This window comes from Sinohyriopsis cumingii, chromosome 18 (genome assembly GCF_028554795.1).
Source record: "Sinohyriopsis cumingii isolate HCF-2022 chromosome 18, ASM2855479v2, whole genome shotgun sequence".
Lineage (NCBI taxonomy): Eukaryota > Metazoa > Mollusca > Bivalvia > Unionida > Unionidae > Sinohyriopsis > Sinohyriopsis cumingii.
The window spans coordinates 38,695,920-38,707,551 of record NC_142978.1 but is presented as its reverse complement, the minus strand read 5'-3'; positions in this window follow the sequence as shown (position 1 = coordinate 38,707,551).

The window sequence follows — 11,632 nt, the reverse complement described above, 5'->3', positions numbered from 1 at the left end:
ACTGGAGAGGACACTCCAGCGTCGTCGTACGGCGTCGGCACAAAACGGGAAGTAGCAATTTACCGGTTCTAAGTCAAAGCTCGATTGGTGTAGAGCTTGGCGCCATGGGTTACTTCTGACGGTGGGAGAGATCACCATACCTCACTGGACAGTTACCGCCCTCCTCATGCTGGGCAGCCCCCAGTCAGTAAGGTGCTGCCCGCCATGGCCTGCTGGCTTCACTGGGTGCGTGGAGCTTAGAGAACCATCTCGACAAGTGGGCTACAAATTCTCCACCAGGAAAGACTCAAAGAAGAAAAAAGAAGAATCCAGCTCTTCTTTTTGCAAGCTGGAATATCAGGACCATGTGTCCTGGATCGACCGCTGGCCTACAGCAGATCGATGACGCACGGAAGACTTCCGTCATTGACAGGGAGCTCTCCCGACTGAACATCGACATTACCTGCCTCCAGGAGACCCGACTCCAGGGAATCCAACTACACCTTCTTTTGGCAAGGGAAGCCCTCGGATGAGCCTAGGCAGCACAGTGTCTGCTTTGTTGTAAAGAACACGCTAGTCTCCTTCATTGAGCATTCGTCATCAGTTACTAAGAGAATCCTTGCCCTCCGACTGTCAACATCCTCAGGCCCAGTCAATATTTTCAGCGTGTACGCCCCAACCCTCTGCTCCACCCACGAGGAGAAATACTAGTTCTGTGAGGCTTAGGATCAGGCAATATCCAGTATCCCCAACACTGAAGGCCTCTACCTACTAGGAGACTTCAATGCTAGAGTGGAAGCTGGCCACGAGGTCTGGTCCACCTGTCTCTGCTCTCACGGAAGGGGTAAGACCAACGAGAATGGTATACAATGCTGCACATAGCCCCAGTACACTACAAGCCCTCAGGACTGTGGGGAACAACGCCCAGCAGACCGCCCACCGCTGTACCAACACCTACTGGCTGAACCTAGCACCAGTATACAGACTGCTGCCGACACCGAGGATGCAAAAGGAATGTATGAGGGTATCAAGAAGGCGACAGGCCCCCACCTCCAAGACCTCCCATCTCAGGTCCAAGACGGGCGAAGCCATCACAGACCAGGGGAAACAACTTCAGCGTTGGGTCGAGCACTATCTCGAGCTGGATGCAACTCAAAACATCGTCACCGACACCGCCCTGGACGCCATCACAGACCTGCCAGTCATGGAGGAACTAGACTCACCGCCTTCTCTAGAAAAGTTAGGAAAAGCCATCGATTGTCTTGCCTGTGGAAAGGTTCCTGGAAGCGACGGCAGTAGTGAAGTGAGGCGATAGGGGGACAATGGGAAAATACATTACAGACACCCCTGGGCCTGTATAGGGACAAGATTTATAGGGACAATGGGGAAATACAGTACAGACCCACCTGGGCCTGTATAGGGACAAGATGTATAGAGACAATGGGACTTACTATTAAAATACCCCTGGGCCTGTATAGGTACAAGGGAAAATGGAGTTTGTATAGCGTCTGGCGTCACGGTAGAGGAGATTGGTAACAATGTTGCAACTAGGGGAGGTGAGGTCACAGTACTGAGCAAAGAGCGGGTGTACAGAGATAACACAGACAAGAAACAAACACTTATACAACATACTAAAAAAAATGTTGAGGCAAGAAAGCAATTATTTTCAAGGCATATGAGTGGTCTGAAATGGGCCTTTGGGTTTATGTTAACAGTATTCCGTTAACATAGAGGGCATCTCATAGGTCTTCTTCTTTTCTTCAAACTTTGTCTTACTTCTGGTCCGTAAATCAGAACCCTCTTCAAACATTCTTCTTTTCCAAACGCTTGTATCCGTGATCCTGACAATGGTCCATGACGATTCCACATACATGTGTAAGTCCGTACGGAACAGCATTGAAGATACGAGAGTAGAGGATTCTACGTTGGTCCACATCTTGTGACGAGAACAGGTAAAGGGAATGCGGTCAACTGCGATTATTTATAGGGGAAGGAAGGATCGAAACGGATTGACTTAATTCATCAATCCAAACAAGCGTTACAAAATTCAGTCACAACACGGAGTCAGTCGTCCAATCCCAAAAGAGCAGTCTGTGACGTCACATTCCCTATACAGAGGCGCTAGCGTCTGTGCGCAGTCAATCCATGCGACACAGTTTTTAATCGTGACGGAAACTAAGAAGACGATGAATTGGGGTGCACCGGCTGTGGAGACGAGAAGCGATGGAATAGCAGCGACTACCCAAGTCAACACAAGCCTACTTCCAGAAGAGGTTGATTTTAACTGGGATTTTATTGTTTTTCTATCTTCTTCGCAAGAATTTGTTCCAGTACCAGTACCTTCGCCACCTACTCCTTCTTTACCACACGTGGAGGATTTTAAACAGAGACAGAAAGAAGAATTGGAGAAATTTTTACACCAGCAAAAGGAAACAGAACAAGCTTTTCTTCTTCAACAACAGCGAGAAGAAGAGGCAGGAAGGAAACGACAGAAAGAAGAAGCAGAAAAGAAACAAGGTCCAAGAGAGAGAAAGAGAACAGTAAAAGTCAAACGGTCACGGTACTCTTTTAAATATTTTAGCAGAGTTAAGAAGTCTGAAACAAATGTATCAGACTTCTTTATTACGACCGAAGAGAAAAAGACCTTCCCGAGCTAAACAACCCAACCCTGTGACTACACCTGCCTTATCACCCCTAGTGATTTCTACCAAATCATCGACAGAAGTCAGTCCAGAAGTAGGCCTTGGTCGTGACAAAGGCTTAAGGCAGTTAAAGCTGATTTCGTAACATTCCTGAGGTTTTTTTTAACAAACAAATACCCAAAGGCCCTTTTCAGGGCCACCAACTTCTCTCGAAAAGAGATACTATTTCAATTGCCAACATCATTTAAAACTAAAAAAGCCCTTTTCTTACCCATATTGTATGTGTGTGTGTGTGTGTGTGTGTGTGTAGGTTCTTATTCTAAAAATCAAAACCCAGAGGCACTTACGTTTTATGCCTGGTTTATTCTGGTCCAAATTTTACAATCCAATTCACCGCACAACATAACACTTTAAAAAGTTCATAATCTTCTTCTTTGTCTGTGTTCACTCTCTCTGTTTTTTTTTTTTAATTTCTTTACTTTCACAGGTTTTTCCTCCACTTCTTCCTCACTTTCTCTTGTCTTCTTTTCTTCTCATGTTTCTCTTTCTGAATGCATCTAGGTTCTTCCTTTGGGGAGGGTGCCTCTTCTTCTTCCTGTCCAGAACCCCGATCATCTTCTTGCTCTTTTTGTTTTTTAGGGCAGTCTGAAGACCAATGTCCTTTTTCTTGACAATGATAACAGGTATCTTGACTTTTGTCTCTTTTAGCACATGCTTTACTTTTTTGACGGTCTGGACACTCTGAAGACCAATGCCCTTTCTTCTTACAGATATAGCGAGTATCTTGACTTGTATCTCGAAAGGAGGGTGAGTAGTCTGTCGGTTTGTCTTAAGAAAATTTTCTTATCACACCTCGCAAAACTCTGATCAAAAGTTCGATCTGTGAAGGCTCTTCCATCGTTCTGCTCGGTTTGAGAGTGAAATGAATATTGGAAGGCAAGACACACACCCTTTATATATACGCTGGTCTGCCATGGATATAAAGTGACCCACGGTGTTTAACATGTAGTCATTTGACTTTTTTCAGTCAAGATGAAACGATCGCATTGTCACAAGATGAAGGCGGGTTGGGACTGGATTAGGGAAGACACCAAAAGCAACTGCGTTTACAAGATGTTTATTTATAAACACAATTTAAGTATTAACAAATCTGGCACCATTATAAACAAAAAGATACGAAAAATTATAAAGTTTCTAACATGGAACTATCAGCAACAAGTAACTCAACGAGAAAAAACTCAAACATGAATTTAACAAATGGAATTTCAAACAAACGTGAATTAAGTCCTATCACCGATCAACAAAATAAAAGTATTTGATCTACACCCCAATATAAACGAACTTGAATGTATCGTTCATACAACGATATTGAAATGCATGTGAATTTGAATGTATCGTTCAAATAACGATTTAGAAAAGAATGTAAATTTGAATATATCGTTCATATAACGATATTGAAAAGCATGTAACTTTGAATGTATCGTTCAAATAACGATTTTGAAATGCAGGTAAATTTGAGTGTATCGTTCATATAACGATCATGAAATTATGAACCTATCGATCGTTCATATAGCGATATTGAAATAGGAATGAATGAAAATATGCTCAGATAGCAATAGTAAAATTAACAACGTGGAACACAATATATATAACTATCGTGGCGCCCATTTGACGTCCAAGATGCAACTCCCGTTCCACTCGCTCTAGTCAATGGTCAGAGAAGCACCCACGCATGGTCCGCTCCTCTCAGTCTGTTGAAGGATCCATCGAGAGCCCTCACATCAGCCACAGACCCGATGGTCGCGAAGCCCTGGTCCCTCGCATCGAGAAAACCAGTACACTCTTCCGATCCAACGTCACCATAACACAGCGTATACGTCACACGAAACCACACAGAGTTCTGTAACTCCACATCTAACCATTATAAGGCATGGCATCATGTATAAGGCATGGCAGCATGTATAAGACAGCATGTATAAGGCAGCTAAAATTATAACAACTAAACCGTGTAGTACATAATGACACGGTTAAGTATTTCTGCATTGATGTATGTTGCGCATGCGCGCACATGAATTCGTTACCAATTACATTAATCGTTCAATGCATGCAGCGTATAATTAAATTTCAATTTGCCTGTTCAGTTACAACAAATAGCTAACTCGAACCAGACTACAGTATTTCTAATATGGCGTTGTATAACCTAGGTATTGACTCTGTAGAATTTAGAATAAATTTAAAACATCTAAAGTATGAAACAATTCTGTCATAAAACGAATACTTAAATTTAATTACCACTACAGCTGGAGATTTGCTCCCGTAAAGGAGTAAGCTTTCTGACAAGACTCGTTGTAATGTAATTTGGATATAGAGAATTTGCTCTATATGTACACTAGCTGTGACAGATATGCGCAGCTAGGTACTTAGGTTTCCCGCTGCAGGCAATTTGCTCGTGCAGCATCGTCTGAGTTTCGCTCAGGATTTCGAAATAACTAGAGCCGAAAAAATATACCACCCTCGGGTGACGCTGTACGCGGCAAGGAAACCCGAGTACATTTTTGACAACATATACATATTGATCTAACTCGTACACAATTTCGTGACAATCATCAATTCGTGAAGAAAGAAGAAGAAAGTAAGAGGCAGAAACGTGATTTATCGCCTCGAACAGTAGCTGAAGTCTTGGTACAAATTCATGCCAGTGATTTTGAAGACGAAATGAGTGAACCAGAATCCAGACCCAGTGATTCTACACTCAGCCAACGTTCTCCACCATTAGTAAACCCTGAAAATTACTATCATATTCGAGAGACGGAAAAGCGCTGTTCTAGAAAAGTCCGACGTACCACTGGAGAAAGCAAAGGGCTTCATCACCGAGGTGTGGAATTCTTTGTTAACCACACTGAAACACCAATGTCAAGCCAAAGAAGAAACGATCGCTTGAGACTTTCCATTCATCACGACGGTTTGAAATCCCCTGTTTGGATCGAGTTTAGTAGCCCAGCAGAACTTACACCTTCCAAAGTCATGGACAAGATACACGTTCAACAATCCAACGACCAGTTTCACATCACCGATGGAAAAGCGACACTGTTCATGACTCACGTCTCCCTATCCAAGGGGACCGGACAACGCAGAAAGGTGTTATTGATGGACGACCTTCTCAGCACCCAAACGAGTCTCGTTCGAATTAACAACCCTCAAGACCAGATGTGTTTAGCCCGTGCCATCGTGTTGGGATGAACGTATGCCAACAAGAACGACAAGGTAGAATGGAAAAGGGCCTGGCAAACAATTCGAAAATCGAATCATGCCAAACAACGAAGTGAAGCAGAACTCCTGTTACAACAAGTTGGTCTGTTCAAAGACACACCCTGTGATATTCCTGAATGCAAAAAATACAAGATGTCATAGCTCCACGCTACACCATGAAAGTACACCCTCAAGAAGTGCGTGGACCTCTATTGTTTCGAGGCAAAGATTTTAAGGATGGAAAATACATTCACGTCTATTATCACGATGAACATTTCGATACCATTACCAGTATCACCGCATTCTTGAGATACAGTTATTACTGTGAGAAATGTGACTATGGCTATAACAATCGAGAGCAACACAAGCATTGTGGATCGAAATGCTTAGGATGTTTGGCCTGTCAACCCTGTCTGAACGAAGGACAAGAACGAGTGCATTGCCCTGCTTGTCAGCGCACTTTTGTCACTCCTGCCTGTTACCAACAACATTTGAAGACACAAGGTTCACAGCAGAAAAGGGCTTGTCAACTCCTGAGATTGTGTCCTACTTGTGGACAAGGCATATGTACTAATAATGCCAAGTCACACGCATGTTCAGGAAAGAAACGATGTCACATTTGTCTCCAAATCGTGGACTTGGAACACCAATGCTACATTCAGAAATGCCAACCCCAACAGCAAGATGATGACCACACGAAGAAAGGCAATTTCATCATTTTTGATTTCGAATGCATGCAAGAGACTTACTTTCACATACCTAATTTCTGCGTGGGTCACTGAGCATGTGAGAAGTGCATCCAACAGCCTGTCTTTATTCATTGCCTTCACTGCAGCAAGATTCCTGGAGGAAGTGAAAAAATCTTTCGAGGACCGAACACGTTAGCCGATTTCGCACAATGGATCTTAGACCTCATCGACGAGACTTGGAGCCAAGAGGACATCGAACGTTACGGAGATTGTCATTGCCATGCCACAGTAATGGCTCACAATTTCTCGGGATATGATGGACAGTTTCTTCCCAGATACTATACAGAACAAGGCACCGCACGTCCTAAAGTGACTTTGAACGGAGCCAAAATCATTTCCATGCAAATGGGACAAGTACAGTTTAAAGATTCAGTGAGCTGCTTGGCCATGCCTTTGATCCGAATGCCTAAAAAGCTTGGAATGACAGAAATGGCTAAAGGCTACTTTCCACACTTTTTCAATACGGAAACCAATCAACCTCCTTTCTACCCCATTTGCCTGAGGCTCACGATTATGACCCCGACAACATGCGTACCGAACAACGAAGAACTATCTACGCTTGGTACCAGGCTCACGCCTCGGACCCCTTCGACTTTCAGGAAGAAATGTTAAAGTATTTTCGTTCCGACGTGGACATTTTACGGCGTTGCTGTAGAAAATTTCAAGAACTGTTCATGGAACACGGAGGGGTCGATCCTTTGAAAGAAGCCCGCACCATTGCCAAAGCATGTTCCTTAGTGTACCGCCAACGATTCATGCCTAAAAACACCGTGGCTGTCATCAGTCCTCAAACGACCAACTTTGTCAAACGTCAATACTCGGTCAAAGCCCTACGCTGGTTACATTACTTGTGCGACAAGGAAGACAACTGGATCCAACATGTCCGCAACGGAGGAGGCGAAAAGACCATCGGAACGTATTCGGTGGATGGCAGGGACTTAGAAAACCCCAAGATCGTGTACAAGTTTAACGGTTGCTTATTTCACGGATGTCCCATCTGTTACCCTGAACGTGGCACTAAAATTCATTTTTTACAACAAACCATGGAAGACTTGTACCAGGCTACTTGTCAGCGAAGCTTGAAGTTAGAGCACCAAGGATCCCGAGTTTAAACGCATCGTAGAAAGTTACAAGCTGGTGGACCCACTGAACCCTAGGGAATGTTTGTACGGAGGACGGACAAATGCCACCTGGTTGCTGTACCACGCTGACGAAGAGAAAGGAGAAAAAAATCAAATACTTGGACGTGTGTTCATTGTATCCCTACGTGTGCAAATATTGTTGCTTTCCTACTGGACACCCACAATTTCTGACGGAACACATTGACCTGGACCACATTCGACAATACGAACGCTTGATCAAATGCAAAGTCTTGCCTCCCACGGACTTGTATCATCCCGTGTTACCTCACCATTGCCAAGGAAAACTGATGTTTACCTTGTGCCGTACTTGTGCCGAAACGTGTAACCAAGACCAGCCTTTTCAACACACCCAGGAAGAACGCGCCTTGACGGGAACGTGGGTCAGCGTGGAATTATTCAAAGCTCTGGACCTGGGATACCAACTGTTAGATGTGTACGAAATTTACCACTTTCCCAAGACACAGAAATACCACAAGGGTGACCAAACTCAGAGATGCATTTTCGCAGACTACGTGGATGCCTTTTTGAAACTGAAACAAGAAGCAAGTGGCTATCCTTCCTGGTGTCACACTCCCGAAGATGAAAAGACATTCAAAGAGAAATAGTGGGAACAAGAAGGCATCACTTTAGACCACATCGAGAAAAACGAAGGCAGGCGATCGTTTGCCAAAGTGATGTTAAATTGCTTTTGGGGCAAAATGGCACAACGACCGTGTTTACCCAAGACGGAATATTTGACAGAACCTTCCCGCTACTTCCAGATGATTCACGACAAAACCAAGTACATGAAACACGTGGACGTCATTCGTGAGTATTTGATCGTAGTCAATTATGAAGAAGATCTGGACTTTGTACAAGCCGAGGAATTTGGAAATGTTATCATTGCGGCTTACGTGAAATTGTACGAAGCTTTAGAACTATTAGGGGATCGCGTCCTGTACTTTGACACGGACAGTTGCATCTACATCGATCACCCTGATCAACGTCACTCTGACATCGAAGGAGACTGTTTAGGAGCCTGGACAGACGAACACCCCGACGAGAAGATTTTAAGTTTTGCTAGTGGCGGTCCTAAAAATTACGGCTACGAATACTGAGACAAACAATGAGAAGTGCAACCTGAGTGTAAAGTAAAAGGATTGACTCCCAAATTATCGTACCAGTCGAGTGGCGAACTATTGAGTATTGAAAGAAGCCGTGCAGTCTGGAGAGGATGGAAAATTTAAAGTAACCACCTACCAACCGAACAAGATTGTACGTTTACCCACTCACCAAATCGTCAGTCGACCCTTGGAAAAACTGTATCAAATCGTGTACCAGAAGCGAGCGCGTCTTCCCAATCGCTTCACTTTGCCGTACTGTCATATCGATATTGGTCAGCATACAAAAAGGGACAATATGCAAGATTGATAGTTCATTGTTACTACCAAGACTAAGCGGGAAAGATGAATATTTTCAGAGAAACACAAAACAAGTTCAGACAGGCACAATTCAAGTTCGGGGACTCTCAAGTGGAGTGCGTTGTTGTGCCTTGCATTGAGAGCGATGCAGTAAAGCATCATGGGAACTTTGTTTTCACTACTGCTACTACTACGACTACACCTATCATGGAAAGTGATGCTGTGCGTGTCAAACCTGACGGATGCGAAAGCGATGCCACTCGTGATCGTGGACTCTTTACTGATTTTCATTGTTGATGTCAACCTTCACGTCTACCGCCCTAAGGATGTCATCCAGCTTTGAGCAAACTCCTGTCGATGTCACCCTACCCTCATTGAAACGACCCTGTGAAAAACGAATATTCGTTCCCTGTGCGTTTGCCTGAATACTGCAACTTTGAAAATCGTCTCCGGTAGCCTCAGGTTCATCAACTTCTCCGTTGCTGACGATACCTGCCCAACCACATTTTACACCCGTTCGTCCTCAGTTGATAACACCATGGAAACCCGTGTCTCCAAGAACTTCTCCAGTGGTGACACCCTCCCCCTCTTTAGTTTCCAAAATCAAAGTCCAAGTGAGATCGGGCATGTTACAGAGTTTACTGGATTTGTCCAAGCAATAACTGTCCCGATTTAGTCCGTTGCGAACCCCTCCACGACGTGTGATGCCTGTCCTCAAGAAAATCAGTGGCGACGCGTTCCAGTATAAAAATGGCCTGAGGCAAAGCATGGCCATCAGTGTTTTGTGCTCCTGAAGACCCAAAGGATAGAAAAGGAAAGGACTGCCTCCTCGTTTAGTCGAACATGTGACATATTGTGTGTCCTGTCCTGTCCAAAGCTTCTCCACCCATGAGAAAAAAACTCATTCAAACTGCCTCCAAAGTTGTCATCAATACCGTGTGCGAATGTTGTTTGAACGTCTTGAAAGCCACGATACCTTTGTCAAAACACAGAAACACTGCTTAGGCAAACATCGTCACGTTCTTCGCCAAATGGTTCAAAAGAAAATACCAATTCGTCAAAAGAAGATGTTGGTCCAACGTGGAGGAATTTTGCCTCTATTGTTAGGACCATTGCTGAAAGGAGTATTGGGAACCATGTTGGTAGGACTCGTGGGAGCAAGATAAAAGGTACCTCTGAAGTCCAAAGATCTCAGACATGACCCTCGAAATCGAATGGAAGGACGAAAACTGGCTTTAGTGCCTTACAAACGATGGATGGAATACCATCGTTGGCAAGAACAACTGACCCCGCATTTGCCTTTCAATCCAAATTTGAGCGAAATGTCCCAGTTACACCACGAATTGCAGTCATTGATGGATCGCCACAATTTGTCCGAAACAGAAAAATCGCAAAAGTACGGTCAACTCTTTCAACGACTGCAACTCTTTCACCAGAAAGCTTTAGACGAAACAGCTCTACCCACTCTGAAGATTTTAAGACCTTGATGAAATGTCCATCAGCCACACCACCACCACCATCCCCAGTGGTCATGAGAGACGCCACCCCACGAAAGCCGGAGGAAGAAGATATACGAGAAGTTTTTCAAACACCGTCAACAGCTCCAATTTCTAGCAAGATTGCAGCGTCCTTGTTGACCCCTTCCCCCACTCCCCAGCGAGAAGAAATGAAAGCTTGGGTTAAAAAGATGATGTCCACTCCTCCCTGACAGAAGTGAAAAAGAAAGAAGGGAAACCAGAAGTGAAAAAAGAAAAGAAGACCAAAGCCATTCCATTACCACCTCCACTACCTTTGACTTCTACTCCCGTGGCCCATGGGACACGTAAATCTGTTTCCAAACTACCGTTTCGCCCCGTCCAAAGTAGCATCGGCGAAGAGTGGGTGACTTATTAACAAAAAAATGGAGAAGGTGTTAGCGAACATTTACTACGATCCATCCCATCCTGCAGGTTACGCAGGAGTTCAGATATTGTATCGTGCTACCAAAACTCGACTGAAAAATCTCCTTTTACCTCAAGTGCGACGATTCTTACAAGAACAAGCTACCTATACTTTACACAAACCCATTCGACGCAAGTTTTCCAGAGTCGCACCCAAGTGGAAGGCATCAATCATCAATGGCAAGCCGATTTAGCCGATGTCTCTCATTTGGCCAGCTACAATCGTGGCTACAAATGTTTGTTTTGTGTCATCGATGTCTTTTCCAAATTTGCCTGGGTAGTGCCATTGACTTCCAAATCGAGCAGTGAGTTACTACAAGCCCTGCAACGGGTGTTGAAACAAAGTGGTCGTCACCCTCTTCGATGGTAAACTGACAAAGGCAACGAATTTCTAAACCAAGCTTTCCAAAATCAATTAAAGAAACGTGACATTCATTTTTTCACCACCAAGAATCCCGAAACCAAAGCCAGCATCGTGGAACGTTTTCAACGCACTTTGAAAGAACGCATGTGGAAATATTTTACGCATCA